General features: G+C 40.2%; 1 protein-coding gene across 3 annotated transcripts in view; it reads right to left on the bottom strand.

Moving 5' to 3' along the window:
- GALNT1 (polypeptide N-acetylgalactosaminyltransferase 1) overlaps nt 1-19,988 on the bottom strand; it is a 131,609-nt gene that overhangs the window by 75,066 nt on the left and 36,555 nt on the right. For all 3 annotated transcript variants that reach the window (XM_062201557.1, XM_062201558.1, XM_062201559.1), the window contains exon 2: nt 400-454. The gene's annotated coding sequence lies outside the window, so the exon portion shown is untranslated. The remainder of the gene's footprint in view (nt 1-399; nt 455-19,988) is intronic.

The following is a 19,988-nucleotide window of genomic DNA, read 5'->3' as shown; positions in this document are numbered from 1 at the left end:
ACCCCGAAAAACAAACAAACAAACAAACAAACAAAAAAAACAAACTCTGTACCTTTAACACTGGCTCTGCAAATTATTTCCATATCACATGACAGGATTACTGCTAAGCTCAAGCAAGTTAAACCCTATATAATAAGTTATCTTATGATTTCTGAAGCTGTTCTTCATTTATTTAAATTGGCCACCCAAATGAGAAGTGAATATATTAGTTAATCACTAGGGGACTGTGCTTTATGTTTACATTTTCCAACTTACTAGGATTTAGTATGAGTCACTCCCTTGAACGAATATGAGGCAAAAAGTCCAATTAATATAAGTTTTGAAGTCTACAGAGTTATAAGATCAAATCTCAAAGTAAAGCACAACCTTGAAGGCATTCACTCCCAACCATGAACTTACCCCACAGTGGTTTTTCAAATGAATTCATATCCCAAATCCATATGTCCCACATCTCCTGTTGAAAAATAAATTTCTTAAAATCAGTTTATTTCAGAATGACTCTCTTCTACCCCCTTACTTCAGTGACTCTGTTCCACCTAAGACTCTGTTGCCACCTAAGTACAAAGACTGTATATTGTTCAGATACTTCCCCAATGCTAAGCACAGTATCTGTCCCACAACAGTTCAGTCAATGTCTATTACATGAATGAAGGAGTCAATGAGTATAGTATTACTGAAATCCAAAATGAAACTCAATTGAAATACTATAAAATTATCTTTCCTACTCCTAGAATACTATGAAGGGGGCCGACATTGTGACAAAGTGGGTAAAGCTGCTGCCTGCAGAGCCAGCATCCCATATGCATGCAGGTTCGAATCCCGGCTGCTCCACTTCCAATCCAGCTCTCTGCTATGGCCTGGGAAAGCAGAAGAAGACAGCCCAAGTCCTTGGGCCCCTGCATCCTTGTGGGACACAAGGAAGAAGCTCCTGGCTTCTGGCTTCAGATTGGTGCAGTTCCTGCTGTTGTGGCTGTTTGGGAAGTGAACCAGCAGTGAACCTCCCTCCCTCCCTTTCTCTCTCTCTCTCTCTGCCTTTCAAATAAATAAATCTTTTTTTTTTTTTTTAAAGAATACTATGAGTATATTAACCTTCCAGGTTCAAACGTCAAAGGCACAGAACAGCATTTGTGGCAGACATCATTTGCTCTTTATCCTACTCCCACATTTTTCACTGCATTAGACCCCAAACTGAATTTAAGTGATCACTTGCTACTAAGTTATCTACTCCTGAAAAATACAAGCCAACCATGGTCACTCAATTCCTCTGGCCAGTGGAACTGACAAACTTTGACCAATGAGACCCAATGGCAAGTCCACTGGGAACCATTCTGGAAAAGTTGTATGCCCTCAGAGATACAGAAGGAGAAACTAGGCTTTTCCACTACTTTTGGAGACTGTACAGCACACTTAAAATTGCTATAACCATCACACAGCGATGAGAAAAGCCATCTTCCACATGCTGATGATGACAAGACTCAGATGATCACAGAGCTAGACCAACCCTGAAATCTCCTATGTACAAATTTCTCATATGAGAAGATAAAGTCCTCAATGATTAACTAGGAAGTCTACTATAGTCAAAAATATCCTGATACAGCACTCTACAAACTACAATCACTGGTTTAGTTAGGTATGTGTCTCATGAATAAAAAACAAAATACTGCAGCAATAAATCAGTAAAGGCTATATATTAAGAAGTCTACTTTTACAGGAAATTGTATAGAAGTAGAATTTCAATATAAATTTAATGGCTACAAACTAGAACTTGGGGTGCAACCTGTCCATCTTAGACAAAGTATTACTGAATCTACCATAGAAACATCTATCTCTAATTCACTCAAACTTTGTCAAATATGTGCAAGATGTGATGCTAAATGGTCTGACGCACATACACCACCATCCCGGCTCTCAGGGGGAAAGAAAAAAAAAAAAGTCCATCCCTATCCCAGCATACTTACAATTTGGGGTGATAGGTAATTTAAGTGCTATGGTTGAATAGAATTTATTCCCTCTGAAACTCAGGCTGAAATTTCTACTGCCTTTGTGGTGGTGTTGAAAGGTGGGGCTTTTAAGAGATAACAAAGTTGTTAGGAGGATTAATGCCTTTCTTGAGGGTTAATTATCATGGGATGAGTTACTGAGAGAACAAGTTGTTATGAACCAAAGCTACCCCCTTGTGTTTTACCTCTTCTGCACATGCTCACTTGTCCTTCCGCCTTCTACCATGCTGTACAAGGCTCTCACCAGATGTAACTACCTAACCTTGGACTTCCCAGTCTCTAACGTTGTGAGTCAAAATAAACCACTTTCAAGATTAACTAGCCTCAGGTATTCTGGCATAGCAAAAGAAAACAAACTAAGACAGTAAGCTTGTCTAAAATGTCACAATTTATAAAATGCCTTTATATATATCTTTGTAAAAGGTGGAAGGAATTGCAAGGGACTACCATGTACCAAGCAGAAAAACTGTTAGGAAAATGACTAAGGAAGTGGATTGAGTTAGGAAAAAGCAAAAGCAACAGAGTATTTCAGGTAGACAAACAGAAAAGTCTAACTAATGTGTGGGGAACAGCAAACAGAAGAATTGTGACATAGGGTTGAATGGACATGTTCAAAATAGAAATCTTTGGGGACAGGTGCTATGGTTCAGCAAGTGAAGCTGTTGCTTGAGATGCCCTCACCCCATACTGGAGTGCCTGGACTTGAGTCCCAGTTACTCTGCTTCCAATCCAGCTTGATCCAGCTTCCTGGCAATTTGCCTGGAAGTACTTGAGTCTCTACCAACCACATGAAAGACCCAGATGGAATTCCTGGCTCCTGGCTTCAACTTAGTCCAGTTCAATTCCAGTTGTTGCCAGCATTTGAGGAATGAACCAGTGGTGGATGACCTCTCTCTCTCTCATTCATATTCATTCATTCATTCTCTCTCTCTCTCTCTCTCTCATTCTCTCTCTGTGTATGTCCATCTCTTGTTCCCTCCCTCCACCCCCCCTCATTGCTCTGCTTTTCAAATAAACAGTTAAAAAAAAAAAATTCTTAGCTATCATGCTAAGAAACATGAAGAGCAATAGCCAAAATGTGTCATTAATTTTTTTTCCAAGTTTCCTTTCTCTCTTAACAAATGCCTAGTCATGTAGTACAATGTGTTGAGGTTTCAGAAAATATGAATCTTTCCTTGCAGCCATGAACCTAGGCAACAGGAAATACACCACCACCATCAACAATGGAAAACCCCAGGCATCTCAGGGAATAATTACTGAGAAGTAAAAAATCCATCAGGAACTTCCTCCAGGTCAGGGAGCTACAATGTTTTCTAAGGTTTTGCTGTGTATTTTTGCCACAATACCAATCTTAGCCCTCAAGTTTCATTAATGATATCTTCTTCCCTCAAATACAATTCTCTCTTCTTTGCTAACTTTATGTGTTTTGTCTTTATTCTCCACCTCTAAGGGCCAGCTTCACTTCAATGAAACCATTAACTTGATCAAGTCCCTACCAACATAACTACCAATACCAGTCTCTTACCCAGACTCATTCTACTTGATGTTTCAGTCCTCTAAAATTATTTTTTAAATAGACAGGCTATAAATAAAACTTCTCTTTGTACCCAGGGTCATCCTTTGTTCCTCCACTTTTCTAACCATGCTTCATAGTGTCCTTTATTGGTTCTTCCCACTCTGTCCTGGATAATCTCAGACCCCTTTGACACTAACCACACTTCCTGTGGGAAATCCATCAAGTGCAAAGCTTCACCTCCCATGTGCTATTGGCTCTGAAATCTTTGTTTTTCTGGGACTTTCTAGTTACAGCACAGCTTCTCTACCACGGAAATTATGTTTTTCACACTTGAGCAGAAAATGTTATGAAATGTCTTAAGACAGCAGAATCATCCACAAGATAGCATCTCTACCTCAATGCTATTATTTATCCTTTTTTAATGCTTTACTTTGCATTGTAGCATCAAATACTAATATAGACCAAAATATGTATTAATTATCTTATAAGTACCAACAGTATAAGGACTTATATATGTATTTTTTAAAGATTTATTTATTTATTTGAAAGACAGATTTACAGAGCAGCAGAGGCAGAAAGAGAAAGGTCTTCATCTACTGGTTCACTCCCCAAACGGCCTCCATGGCTGGGACTGGGCTGATCCAAAGTGAAGAGTAAGGAGTTTCTTCCGGAACTCCCACACAGATGGAGGGGTCCAAGGACTTTGGCCATCTTCCACTGCTTTCAAAGGCATAGCAGAGAGCTGGAACATAAGTGGAGCAGCCAACACTAGAACTGTAGGCAGCGGCTTTACCAGCTACACAAAGCACTGGCCCAGGACTTATATTTTAACACTGCTACACTGCTCAGCACAAGGCAGAAGAGCTCAGGAATTATTTATCAAATGAATGAAAATACCAGAAAACAACTCAATGTGATAAGGAAGAAATGCATTTTATGGTTAGCACTGTGGCAAAGCACGTAAAGCTGCCGCCTGCAGTGTCAGCATCCCATATGGGCGCCAGTTCTAATTCTAGCTGCTCTTCTTCTGATTCAGCTCTCTGCCATGGCTTGGGAAAGCAGTACAAGATAGCCCAAGTCCTCGGCTCCTGTACTGACATGGGAGACCTGGAAGAAGCTCCTGGCTCCTGACTTCGGATCACCTCAGCTCTGGCCATTGCAGCCATTTGGGGAGTGCAGCATCAGATGGAAGACCTCTCTCTCCCTCTCCTTCTCTTTCACTCTGCCTGTACCTCTGCCTTTAAAGTAAATAAACAAATCTTTTTTAAAAAATTAGAGGAAGAATGACACATGTGGAATACAAAAAATGAAATGACAGAAATAAATCTCAATGCTTCAGTTACTAAATAAGATTTAAAAATGGGGTAGCCGTTTGGCCTAATGGTTAAGATACCTATAACACATACCAGAGTGCCTGGGTTCAAGTCTGAATTCCATTTCAAATTCCAGCTTCCTGCTAATGTGCACACTAGGGGACAATGGTAATAGTTTTAATTGGGTTTCTGCTACCCACGTGGCTTTTGTCCCCCGACTGTTGCAGGCATTTGAAGAGTGAACCAGAAAATAAGAATCAATCCCTCTCATAAATAAATGTTTAAAAAATATTTATTTGGTGTCGGCGCTGTGGCATAGTGGGCTAACACCCTGGCCTGAAGCAGCAGCGTCCCATATGGGTACCAGTTCGAGACCTGGCTGCTCTGCTATGGCCTGGGAAAGCAGAAGATGGCCCAAGTCCTTGGGCCCCTGCAACCACGCAGGAGAACCAAAAGAAGCCCTTGGCTCCTGGCTTCAGATTGGTGTGGGTCCAGCCATTGCGGCCATCTGAGGAGTGAACCATCGGATGGAAGACCTCTCTCTCTCTCTCTCTCTCTTTCTCTCTCTCTGTGTGTAACTTGATTTTCAAATACATAAATAAATCTTTTAAAAAATAAATAAATATTTATGTATTTGAAAGGTAGAATTATGGAGTTGGCGGGACGGGGGGTGGTCTTCCATCCATTGGTTCACTCTCCAAATGGCAGCAACAGAGCTGAGTCAGTCTGAAGCCAGGAGCCTGGAGCTTCTTCTGGGTCTCCCATATGGATGTACAGACCCAACGATTTGGGCCATCTTCTACTGCTTTCCCAGGCCACAGCAGAGAGCTGGATCGGAAGTGGAATAGCCAGGAGTCGAACCAGCACCCATATGGGATGCAGCAGCGGCTTTACCTGCTAAAATAAAAATAAATCTTTTAAAAGTACTTTTAATTAAGATTACACAACTTTTAAATGTAACCAAAGACAAACTGTCACATTCAGATTTTTTTAAAAAAAGAAAACCTATATGATATTTATAACACATACACCATAAACATAAGGATTCAGAAAATTTAAAACTGAAAACACAGTGGCTGAGGTTGTGGCACAGCAGGTTAAACCGCTGCCTGTGATGATGGCATCCCATTCAGTTTGTGTCCTCGCTGCTCCACTTCTGATCCAGCTTCCTACTAACGGCCTAGGAAGGAAAAGCAGCAGAAGATAGCCCAAGTGTTTGAGACCTTGCCACCCAACTGGAAGACCTGGATAAAACTCCTGGCTCCTGACTTCAGCCTTGCCCAGCACTGGCCATTGCCACCATCTGTGGGAGTGAACCAGCAGATGGAAGATCTCTCTCTCTCTCTGAAGAAGATAGAATATCTCTAACTCTGATTTTCAAAATAAATAAATAAATAAATCTTTTTATCTTTTTTTAAAAAATGAAAACATAGAAGATTCACACATAAAACAGTGGAATAGTTTATACTATACTTAGAAATAACAATGATAATCTCAGGCCAAAATACAAAAACAACAATTTTAAGACACTGGAGCATTACTAAAAGGCAGAAACTGAGAAGAAGCCTACCCTTGAGAAGAGGAAATAAATACAAACTAGATGAGAGGTGCCTTTATTTACTTCTTGCCTGAGGGTAGATGCCAGCCTATATGGTCAGAGTGGCTAAAACTCAAGAAGGAAGTCACTATTACTGGTTTGAGGCATCAACAGAGCTAGCAGAGAAAGTAGAAATGAGGGGGGTTATGGTTTAAGCAGAATTTGCTCTCCAAACTCATGCAGGACATTTAAATCCCAAAGTTTTATGTTTATAGTTAATGGATGAACATTAATGGTTGGTCAATGGGTTAGAGTAGAAGTTTCATCCAATTAAGTCGTGTGAAGAGGGAGCCCTTAAGCATTAGGATCTGGCTGAAGAGCCCATGAGAGTATTTTAGGCATGGAAAGCCAAGACACTCTGGAAAAAAACAAAAACAAAAACAAAAAACCAACCAACCAACCAACCAACCAACCTAAATGAAAGAGCTCTGCAAATGAGATCCCAGTGGAAAGAACGGGCCATCAAAGAAGGAGGTACCTTTCTCTGAAGGGAGGAGAGAACTTCCACTTTGACTATGACCCTGTCGGAATAAGATCGAAGTCAGCAAACTCAAAAGGCTTCCATAGCCTTGGCAACTCAGTACAAGAGCCTAGGGAGATTACTGACGCCATAAACAAGAGTGTCAATTTGTTAAGTCAAAAACAGGAGTCACTGTGCACTTACTCATGTAGGATCTCTGTCCTTAATGTGTCGTTCAATGTGAATTAATGCTATAACTAGTACTCAAACAGTATTTTACACTTTATGTTTCTGTGTGGGTGCAAACTGTTGAAATCTTTACTTAATATATACTAAATTGATCTTCTGTATATAAAGATAATTGAAAATGAATCTTGATGCCAATGGAATGGGAGAGGGAGAGGGAGCGGGAGATGGGAGGGTTGCGGGTAGGAATGAAGTTATGGGGGTGGGGGGGAAGCCATTGTAATCCATAAGCTGTACTTTGGAAATTTATATTTATTAAATAAAAGCTTAAAAAAAAGTGACTGGATTGGATAGGATTGAGCTGTTAGGATGCAGCCCACGGTCAAACCATGATGGCATCATAAGGAGAAACCACACAGACAGTAGAGGAAGTTGCTACTTTCTGTGTGTCTCTCTGCTTCCTGGGTTGCCTTGTACTCGATCCTCCTACATGTGCACTGCAACTGCCAGCTTCCATCTGACACCAGACAAATGAGACCACCCCATCTCAGACTGTGAACATCAATCCATGAGCCCAAATAAATCTCCTTTTTTGTAAGGAGCTTCTCTTAGACATTTTAAATAATGGAAAGCTGATTAATACAGGGGGAAAATCCTAGAAAAATAGAATCTCAAAGTAAGTACAGAAATTCCATCGCAAACCTGAGCTGAACCCTGGGTTGTACAACACAGAACAAATTCCAGAGGCACCAAAGAAAAGAAACAGCTAGATGGCTGAAAGCACTGAACAAAAGTATCAGCTGTTGTCCAATGCAGGAGAAAAAAACAGTTTGGAGCTTAAATCTAGTCAGTTAATTGCCTGCTAGAACAACAAAATATCAACTCCTCAGAAGAAAAACAGAATTGAAGGTCACGAAAACACATCATCCAAAATATCCAATATCCAATAAAAAAGAACCACAGAGAACATGTAGAACATAAAAATACAAAGTCTGAAATGGAAAATTCACTCGTTGTGTTTAATAGCAGGTAAAAGACAAAAGAATATTTGGCCAGTCAACTTAAAGACGGATCAAAAGACACCATCCAATCTGAAGTTCTAAAAAGAAAGAAAAAAACATTTAATTTCAGAACCTCAATAAACTATGATACATCATAAAATTAAACATTCCTGCAATCAGAGTCTCCTAAGGAGAGCACAAAGAAAATGATAAAGTATATGAAAATATAATAGCTGAAAATGTCTAAAACTTAGGGGAAAACATAAGATAAATACTAGTAGAGCGTATCACACTCAAATGGCTGAAAACTAAAAATATAGAGAGAACCTTGAAAGCAGTCAGAGGGGGAAAAGGCATACAATATTACAGAGGGGGAAATGGCTGACTTCTCATATGAAACAAATTTTTTTAAGTAAAGAAACACTGAAACAACTTCTCTCTCACAGACCAGATGGAAACTCATGTCTATAAGAGGAAATGACACCAAAAATTATATAAATATATATGCCTATTTTTCTCTCTTAATTTCTTAAAAGGCATGACTGTTTAAAACAGAAATTATAACTTTGTAATATATAACTTAATAATATAAGAGTGCAATATATAACAAAATTAAGCAAAGGATGGAGGTGGGGCAAATGGAACTGCACAGTTTTAAAGGACCTCCACATCATGTGAAGTCATACGATCTACCACCCATTCATAAATAAAAGAATTCCTGAGAAACTAGAAGTAGGACAGAATTTTGTTAATCTGACAAAGGACACCTGTTATAAATCCAGAGTAAACAAAACTCTTACTGGTGAAGTGTTGGAAGCATTCTCTTTAAAGCTAGGAAAATGACAAAGATAGAGGCCTTCTATCACTTCTTTCTGTCAACAGTTTACTAGAGAGCCTATCCAGCACAGTAAACAAGAAAAAGAAATACAAGACTTAAGAATAAGAAAGAAAGGGGCTGCCCTGTGGCATAGCGAGCCATCACCTGCAGTACTGGCATCCCATATATGCTCTGGTTTGAGTCTCCCTGTTCCACTTCCTATCCAGCTCCCTGCTAATGTGTCCGGGAAAGCAGCAAAGGTTGGTCTAAGTCTTTGGGCCCCGGTATCCACATAGGGGACTGGAGGAAGCTCAGCTCCAGCCCTTGCGGCCATTTGGGGAGTGGACCAGAGGATGGAAGACCTCTCTCTCTCTTTTCTGCCTCTGCCTGTAACTCTGCATTTCAAATAAATAAATAAATAAATAAATAAATAAAAGGAGGGGCTGGTGCTATATAGAGTAGCAGATGGAACCCCCACCTGGGGCTGGTATCCTATGTGGGCGCTGGTTCGGGTTCTAGATGCTCCGCTTCGGATCCATCTCTCTGCTGTGACCTGGGAAAGCGGCAGAGGATCTCCCAGGTGCTTGGGTCCCTGCACCCACGTGGGAGACCCGAAAGAGGCTCCTGGCTCCTGGATTCCAATTGGCCCGGCTCCAGCTGTTGCAGCCATTTGGGGAGTGAACCAACAGATGGAAGATCTCTCTCTGCCTCTGTGTAACTCTGATTTATAAGTAAATAAATCTTTTAAAAAAGAAAATGCATAATTATGGAAAACCCAAGAAAATAAAGACAATTAGAGCTAATGACAACTTTTAGCAAGGATACTAAAGATCATCATAAAAAATAAAATTCTTTTGTACCAATAACAACTAGAAAATTGCTTAGAAAAAAAGACCTTTAAAAAATTAAGAGGTTGGGGCCAGCAATGTGGTGTAGCAGGTAGAACCACCACCTGCAGTGCCAACATCCCATATGAGCACCGGTTCAAGTCCTGATTGCTCCACTTCCCATCCAGCTCTCTGCTACGGCCTGGGAAAGCAATAGAAGATGGCCCAAGCCCTTGGGCTCTTTCACCCATGTGGGAGACCCGAAAGAAGCTCCTGGCACAGCTTCAGCCGTTGCGGCCAACTGGGGAGTGAACCAGCAGATGGAAGACCCCTCCCTTCCTCCCTCCCTCCCCCTCTCTCTCTGTGTCTGTCTCTCTCTCTTTCAAATAAAATAAATCTTTAAAAAAATAATTGAAGGGGAGGGCAGTTATGGGGGGAAAGCCATTGTAATCCATAAGCTGTACTTTGGAAATTTATATGCATTAAATAAAAGTAAAAAAAAAAAAAAAAAAAAAAAGAGGGACCAGCACTGTGACACAGCATGATAAGGCACAGCCTATGATGCAGGTATCTCAACTGCTCCACTTCTGATGCAGTTCCTTGCTAACAAACCTGAGAAAGAAGACGGCCCAAGTACTTGGGCCCCTGCTACCCAGATGGAGTTCTAGGTTCCTGGCTTTGGCCTGGCCCACCACCGACAGATGGGGCTATTTGGGGAGTGAACCAGTGGGTGAAAGATTCTCTCACTTTCTCTCTCTCTCTCTCTTTGCAACTCTGCCTTTCAAAAAAACTTAATTAAAAGTAACACTAAAAATTTAAGAGATAACATGCTCATGTGTGGAAGGTTTACTATAATAAAGAAACAAATTCTCTCAATATTAATCTACGTACTTATTATATAGTTCTAATCAAATTCTGGACATAGTTTTTACAGAATTTTAAAGTAGATCCTAAAAATCACAAACTGAATAAAGCCAAGGAAGCGATTAAAATTCCAAACAAGGTCAGACTTCAGTCTACCACTTGTTAAGCTATGGGAATTAAGTCATCATGGTACACAGGTAGAGATAAATTAAAAGACCAATGAAACAGAACAGAACTCAAATTAGACCCACACAGATATGCAAGCTTTGTATATTACAAAGATGACATCATAAATCAATGTGAAATGGACGGTCTCTGTAACAAACGTTCATCCGTATGCAAAAGTAAAACTCCTAACCTGCACTATACCAAAAAAAAAAAAAAAAAAAAAAAAATTCAATTCCAGATAGCTTAAGAATTTAAGGATATAAATCTCTAAAACTTTAAAATAAAGTATCTATATGTCACTGGATAGGGAATTATTTCTTAAGCAACACTCAAAAAGCACAAGCCATAAGCAAAAAAAAATTAACTTCTACTACATAAAAACTAATTTGGGAGGTAGGGTGGCACAGGTATTACAGCACAGTGGGTTAATCCACTGTGCCCAATTCCCATACTAGAGGGTTGGTTCAAGTCCTGGCTCCTCCGCTTCTGATCCAGCTTCCTGATAATGTGCCTGGGAAGTCAGTGGATGATGTCCCAAGTCTTTGGGTTCTTGCCATTCACATAGAACGCTTGGATGGAATTTCTGGCTCTTGGCTTTGGCCTGGCCCAGTCCTACCAGTTGTGGGCCTTTGGGAAATAAACCAGCAGAAAGATCTCTTTCTGTTCTTCTTTTACTCTGGCTTTCAAATACATAATCTTCTTTAAAAACATAATTTTAAAAAATACAATCAAAGCATCACATTTAAATGATAAACCAAAGACTAGGGAAAAATAGCCGAGGCTGGTGCTGTGGCACAGTGGGTTAAAGCCCTGGCCTGAAGCGCTGGCAACCCATTTGGGCACCTGTTCTAGTCCCAGCTGCTCCTCTTCTGATCCAGCTCTCAGGTATGGCCTGGGAAAGCAGAAGATGGCCCAAGTCCTTGGGCCCCTGCACCCATGTGGGAGACCTGGAAGAATTTCCTAGCTTTGATCTGGCCCAGCTCTGGCCGTTGCAGCCAATTGGGCCTTGGCTCCTGGCTTCGGATCGGCTCAGCTCTGGTCGTTGCGGTCATCTGGGAAGTGAACCAGCGGATGGAGGACCTCCCTCTGTCTCTGTCTCTCTCTCTGTAACTCTGTCTTTCAAATAAATAAAATAAATCTTTAAAAAAAAAAAAGAAAAGAAAAACAGCTACTAAATAAATAATCTTTAAAAAGTGTCAGTAATATACTAAAAACTTCAACAAATCAAAACAAAAACTACAACACACAATCTAAAATTGTCCAAAGGGGCCATTGTTATGGCGCAGCAGGTTAAGCCCAGGAGCGCCACTTCTGATCCAGCTCCCTGCTAACGTGCTGAGAAAGCAGCATAGGACAGCCCAAATACTAGGGTCCCTGCCACCCATGTGGGAGACCCAGCTGGAGTTCCAAGCTCCTGGATTAGGCTTGGCCCAACCCAGGTCATTTGGAGAGTGAATCAGCAAAAGAAGGATCTCTTGGGGGCGGAGCCAAGATGGCGGATAGTGAGGACGTGTGCCTTAGTTTGGGAAAATAAACTTTCATAAAAGTGGAATTACTGTAGCCTCAGGAAAAGACTCAAGAAAAAAACTGCAGAGGAAACGCTTCCGGATCTTGTGGATGAGACACAGAGGACTTACAGGGAACCCACCGCGTGGAAAACCAACCGAGACGAGCCGAGCGGCAGCGGCGGGAGAGGAGCCAGAGCCACAGAATCTCGCCAGCGCGGGAACCCAGGAGGGTAAGACAAAGACCTGAGAAGTCCGAGACATTGGGGGGAGGGGGAACAGAGGCCTCTCCTTTCACTCACCAAGCAAAACAAAGAGCACCGCGATTTTACATATGTAAAGCTCAGCCAAACTCAGTATCTTTAGTGAAACTGGAGAACACATTGAGGGCTGCATAAACTCTGTGTATGGTCCCAGGGGTAGATCAAACGAATACTCACAGAGGCCAGATTTCAACTACCCTCAACTCCACTCCCAACTGAGTCAAAAGAAAAAAAAAAAAAAAAAGAGAGAGAGAGAGAGAGAGCCAGCAAGGAGCAAGTAATCTGGGAGAGTCGCTCTTTACACAGCCTTAAACCTCAAGAAACAAGCATAGCTCTCTGGCCACACCCAACACAGCCCCTAAGGCTCCAACAAAGCAGACAGCTCACTTAGAGGCATAGTATAACGAGAGAAAAAAACAAAAACAAAAACACCACAAATTATCTCTAACATGCCAAGCAAGAAACATAGAAGCGGAGGTACCAAGAACAAGGAAGGCACTATGACGCCCCCAAGTGAACAAGACACGCCAATGCAAGATTATGAAGATGAAGATATAGAGGAAATGCAAGAAGCAGATTTCAAAAAAGTGATAAGAACATTAAGAAGTTCTCAAAAACAAATTCTTGAACTACAGAAATCCTTAATGGACAAGATAGAAAATCTCTCCCGTGAAAATGAAATATTAAGGAGGAATCAAAATGAAATGAAAAAACTAGTGGAACAGGAATTTGCGATAGTGACAAAAAACCACAATGAAATGAAGAACTCAATAGATCAAATGGCAAACACATTAGAGAGCCTTAAAAACAGAATGGGTGAAGCAGAAGAGAGAATATCGGAATTAGAAGACAGAGAACAGGAAAGGAAACAGTCAAATCAAAGAAAAGAAGAAGAAATCAGAAATTTAAAAAATACTGTCAGGAATCTACAGGATACTATTAAAAAACCCAACATTCGGGTTCTAGGAGTTCCTGAAGGCATGGAAAGGGAGAAAGGATTAGAAGGCCTTTTTAGTGAGATACTAGCAGAAAATTTCCCAAGTTTGGAGAAGGACAGAGACATCCTAGTACAGGAAGCTCAGAGAACCCCTAATAAACATGATCAAAAGAGATCCTCACCACGACACGTCGTAATCAAACTCACCACAGTGAAACACAAAGAAAAGATCCTAAAATGTGCAAGAGAGAAACGCCAGATTACTCTCAGAGGATCTCCAATTAGACTTACAGCTGATTTCTCATCAGAAACCCTACAAGCCAGGAGAGAATGGCGAGATATAGCCCAGGTACTAAGAGAGAAAAACTGCCAGCCCAGAATACTATATCCTGCAAAGCTCTCATTTGTGAATGAAGGTGAAATTAAGACCTTTCACAGCAAACAGAAATTGAAAGAATTTGTCGCCACTCGTCCAGCCCTGCAAAAGATGCTTAAAGATGTGTTACATACAGAAACACAGAAACACGGTCACCAATATGAAAGAAGGTAAAGGAAGGAAACCTCACAGCAAAAGAACACAGGAATCTCAAACCAGATATTAGAAAATATCTTTGGCAAATGGCAGGGCAAAGTTACTCCTTCTCAATAGTCACATTGAATGTTAATGGATTGAACTGTCCAGTTAAAAAACACCAATTGGCTGATTGGGTTAAGGAACAAAACCCATCCTTTTGCTGCTTACAAGAAACCCATCTATCCAACAATGATCCATACAAGCTGAGAGTGAAAGGCTGGAAAAAGATATACCACGCCAACAGAAATGAAAAGAGAGCGGGCGTAGCCATCTTAATATCGGACAACATAAACTTTACCACAAAAACTGTTAGGAGAGACAAAGAGGGGCACTTTATAATGATTAAGGGAACCATTCAACAGGAAGATATAACGATTATCAACGTATATGCACCTAATTACAGGGCACCAGCTTATTTAAAAGACTTGTTAAGGGACTTAAAGGGAGACTTAGACCCCAATACAATAGTACTGGGGGACTTCAATACTCCACTCTCAGAGATAGACAGATCAACAGGACAGAAGATCAACAAGGAGACAGTAGATTTAAATGACACTATAGCCCAAATGGATCTAACAGATATCTACAGAACATTTCATCCTACATCTAAGGACTTTACATTCTTCTCAGCAGTACATGGAACCCTCTCTAGGATTGACCACATACTAGGCCATAAAGCAAGTCTCAGCAAATTCAAAAGAATTAGAATCATACCATGCAGCTTCTCAGACCACAAAGGAATGAAATTGGAAATTGGCAACTCAGGAATCCCTAGAGCACGTGCAAACACATGGAGATTGAACAACATGCTCCTGAATGAACAATGGGTCATAGAAGAAATTAAAAGAGAAATCAAAAATTTTCTGGAAGTAAATGAGGATAACAGCACAACATACCAAAACCTATGGGATACAACAAAAGCAGTGTTAAGAGGAAAGTTTATATCAATAGGTGCCTACATCAAGAAATTGGAAAGGCACCAAATAGATGAGCTTTCAAATCATCTCAAGGATCTAGAAAATCTGCAGCAAGCCAAACCCAAACCCAGTAGGAGAAGAGAAATAATTAAAATCAGAGAAGAAATCAACAGGATTGAATCCAAAAAAACATTACAAAAAATCAGCCAAACGAGGAGCTGGTTTTTTGAAAAAATAAACAAAATTGACACCCCATTGGCCCAACTAACTAAAAAAAGAAGAGAAAAGACCCAAATCAATAGGATCAGAGATGAAATGGGAAACGTAACAACAGACGCCACAGAAATAAAAAGAATCATCAGAAATTACTACAAGGACTTGTATGCCAGCAAACAGGGAAATCTATCAGAAATGGACAGATTCTTGGACACATACAACCTCCCTAAATTGAGCCAGGAAGACATAGAAAACCTAAACAGACCAATAACTGACACAGAAATTGAAACAGTAATAAAGGCCCTCCCAACAAAGAAAAGCCCAGGGCCAGATGGATTCACTGCTGAGTTCTACCAGATATTTAGAGAAGAACTAACTCCAATTCTTCTCAAACTATTCAGAGCAATCGAAAAAGAGGGAATCCTCCCAAATTCTTTCTATGAAGCCACCATCACCTTAATTCCTAAGCCAGAAAGAGATGCAACATTGAAAGAGAATTACAGACCAATATCTCTGATGAACATAGATGCAAAAATCCTCAATAAAATTCTGGCCAATAGAATGCAACAACACATCAGAAAGATCATCCACCCAGACCAAGTGGGATTCATCCCCGGTATGCAGGGATGGTTCAACATTCGCAAAACAATCAACGTAATACACTACATTAACAGACTGCAGAAGAAAAACCATATGATTCTCTCAATAGACGCAGAGAAAGCATTTGATAAAATACAACACCCTTTCATGATGAAAACTCTAAGCAAACTGGGTATGGAAGGAACATTCCTTAATACAATCAAAGCAATATATGAAAAACCCACGGCCAACATCCTATTGAATGGGGAAAAGTTGGAAGCATTTCCACTGAGATCTGGTACCAGACAGGGATGCCCTCTCTCACCACTGCTATTCAATATAGTTCTGGAAGTTTTGGCCAGAGCTATTAGGCAAGAAAAAGAAATTAAAGGGATACAAATTGGGAAGGATGAACTCAAACTATCCCTCTTTGCAGATGATATGATTCTTTATTTAGGGGACCCAAAGAACTCTACTAAGAGACTGCTGGAACTCATCGAAGAGTTTGGCAAAGTAGCAGGATATAAAATCAATCCACAAAAATCAACAGCCTTTGTATACACAGGCAATGCCACGGCTGAGGAAGAACTTCTAAAATCAAACCCATTCACAATAGCTACAAAAACAATCAAATACCTTGGAATAAACTTAACCAAAGACGTTAAAGATCTCTACGATGAAAACTACAAAACCTTACAGAAAGAAATAGAAGAGGATACCAAAAAATGGAGAAATCTTCCATGCTCATGGCTTGGAAGAATCAATATCATCAAAATGTCTATTCTCCCAAAAGCAATTTATACATTCAATGCAATACCCATTAAGATCCCGAAGACCTTCTTCTCAGATCTAGAAAAAATGATGCTGAAATTCATATGGAGACACAGAAGACCTCGAATAGCCAAAGCAATCCTGTACAACAAAAACAAAGCCGGAGGCATCACAATACCTGATTTTAGGACATACTACAGGGCAGTTGTTATCAAAACAGCATGGTACTGGTACAGAAACAGATGGATAGACCAATGGAACAGAATAGAAACACCAGAAATCAATCCAAACATCTACAGCCAACTTATATTTGACCAAAGATCCAAATCTAATCCCTGGAATAAGGACAGTCTATTCAATAAATGGTGCTGGGAAAATTGGATTTCCACATGCAGAAGCTTGAAGCAAGACCCATACCTATCACCTTACACAAAAATTCACTCAACATGGATTAAAGACTTAAATCTACGAACTGAAACCATCAAATTATTAGAGAGCATTGGAGAAACCCTGCAAGATATAGGCACAGGCAAAGACTTCCTGGAAAATACTCCAACAGCACAGGCAGTCAAAACCAAAATTAACATTTGGGATTGCATCAAATTGAGAAGTTTCTGTACTTCAAAAGAAACAGTCAGGAAAGTGAAGAGGCAACCAACAGAATGGGAAAAAATATTCGCAAACTATACTACAGATAAAGGATTGATAACCAGAATCTACAAAGAAATCAAGAAAATCCACAACAACAAAACAAACAACCCACTTAAGAGATGGGCCAAGGACCTCAATAGACATTTTTCGAAAGAGGAAATCCAAATGGCCAACAGACACATGAAAAAATGTTCAAGATCACTAGCAATCAGAGAAATGCAAATCAAAACCACAATGAGGTTCCATCTCACCCCGGTGAGAATGGCTCACATTCAGAAATCTACCAACAACAGATGCTGGAGAGGATGTGGGGAAAAAGGGACACTAACCCACTGTTGGTGGGAATGCAAACTGGTTAAGCCACTATGGAAGTCTGTCTGGAGATTCCTCAGAAACCTGAACATAACCCTACCATACAACCCAGCCATCCCACTCCTTGGAATTTACCCAAAGGAAATTAATTTGGCAAATAAAAAAGCCATCTGCACATTAATGTTTATTGCAGCTCAATTCACAATAGCTAAGACCTGGAACCAACCCAAATGCCCATCAACAGTAGACTGGATAAAGAAATTATGGGACATGTACTCCATAGAATACTATACAGCAGTAAGAAACAACGAAACCCAGTCATTTGCAACAAGATGGAGCAATCTGGAAAACATCATGCTGAGTGAATTAAGCCAGTCCCAAAGAGAAAAATATCATTTGTTTTCCCTGATCGGTGACAACTGAGCGCCAAAGGGGAAACCTGTTAAGTGAAATGGACACTATAAGCAACAATGAACTGATCAGCTCCTGTCCTGACTTTAGATGTACAATGTAATACTTTATCCTTTTTAGTATTTGTTGTTGTTGTTGTTGTTCTAGTACTATTGGTTGAACTCAGTAATTAACACACAATTATTCTTAGGTGTTTAAATTTTAACTGAAAAGTGATCCCTGTTAAATCTAAGAGTGGAAAAAGAGAGGGAGGAGATGAACAATTTGGAACATGCTCAATCGGTCTGGCTGCAAATGGTGGAGTTAGAAATGTGCCAGGGGATTCCAACACAATTCCATCAAGATGGCATGTACCAATTCCATCGCACTAGTCCATGTGATCAATTTCAGCTCACAATTGATAGCTCTGATAGGTCTAAGAGTCAAAGAGATCACACAAACAAGACAAGTATCTGCTAATACTAACTGATAGAATCAAAAAGGGAGAGAAAGATCCAACATGGGAAGTGGGATACACAGCAGACTCATAGGATGGCAGATGTCCTAAACAACATCTGGCCTCAGAATCAGCCCTCAAGGCATTCAGATCTGGCTGAAGAGCCCATGAGAGTATAGCAGGCATGGAAAGCCAAGATATCATGGAAAAAAAAAAAAAGACCTAAATGAATGATCTCTGTGAGTGAGATCCCAGTGGAAAGAACGGGGCCATCAAAGAAGGAGGTACCCTTCTCCGAAGGGGGGAGAGAACCTCCACTTTGACTATGACCCTATCGGAATAAGATCAAAGTCAGCGAACTCTAAAGGCTTCCATAGCCCTGGCAACTCATGACTAGAGCCTAGGGAGATTACTGACGCCATGAACAGGAGTGTCAAATTGTTAAGTCAGCAACAGGAGTCACTGTGTACTTACACCCCATGTGGGATCTGTCCCTAATGTGTCGTCTAAAGCCAAGTGATGCTATGACTGGTACTGAAACAGTATTTTTATACTTTGCGTTTCTGTGTGGGCGCAGACTGATGAGGTCTTTGCTAATTATATACTGAAGTGATCTTTTGTATAGAAAGAGAATTGGAAATGAAAAAAAAAAAAAAAAACAACCTGGTGTTAAAATGGAAATGGCATAGAAAATTAATTAATTTGAAAAAAAAATTATGTAGGATCTCTGTCTTTAATGTGCTGTACATTGCTATTTAATGCTATAATTAGTAATCCAATGGTAGTTTTTTCACTTGATGTTGCTATATGGGCAAAATGTTGAAATCTTTACCTAATATATACTAAACTGATCTTCTGTATACAAAGAGAATTGAAAATGAATCTTTACATGAATGGAAGGGGAAAGGGAGCGGGAAAGGGGAGGGTTGCGGGTGGGAGGGAAGTTATGGGAGGGGGGAAGCCATTGTAACCCATAAGCTATACTTTGGAAATTTATATTCATTAAATAAAAGTTTAATAAAGTTAAGGGCAAAAAAAAAAAAAAAAAAGAAGGATCTCTTTCTCTATCTCTCCTCTCTCTGTCATTTTATCTTAAAAAAAAAAAAATCTAAAAAAAAAGTCCAAAAGGTATAAAGTAACAGACAAAGAACCAAAACTACCAATGAACATTAAAAAATATGTTCAGCCTCACTAGTATTCAGGAAAATAAATTCTGCCTCATTAGACTGGCAAAAAATCAAGAGCTGGGACTGTTAAGAAATAAAGAAATCGGATGCATGGTTCCAAATTTAATTTCACACAGCCTATTTGGAGAGCAATCCAAAAAAATTCAGAAGAACCAAACAAAGTCTGACCTTACCACTTAGTAAATTCCATTTCTAGGTACAAACCCTACAAAAACTCTTATATATAAGATGTGACTGCAGCACTGTTTATAATGGCCAAAAAAGAACAATCAAAACCTACGTTAAAAGGAAAATGGATACATGAGCTGTATAAAAGCATACTATGTCACAGTTTAAGATTCAACTAAGCCGGCGCCGCGGCTCACTAGGCTAATCCTCCGCCTAGCGGCGCCGGCACACCGGGTTCTAGTCCCGGTCGGGGCACTGATCCTGTCCCGGTTGCCCCTCTTCCAGGCCAGCTCTCTGCTGTGGCCAGGGAGT

The sequence above is a fragment of the Lepus europaeus genome, chromosome 9, assembly GCF_033115175.1.
Source record: "Lepus europaeus isolate LE1 chromosome 9, mLepTim1.pri, whole genome shotgun sequence".
In the NCBI taxonomy this organism is placed as follows: Eukaryota; Metazoa; Chordata; class Mammalia; order Lagomorpha; family Leporidae; genus Lepus; species Lepus europaeus.
This window is presented reverse-complemented; position numbering and strand designations above follow the sequence as displayed.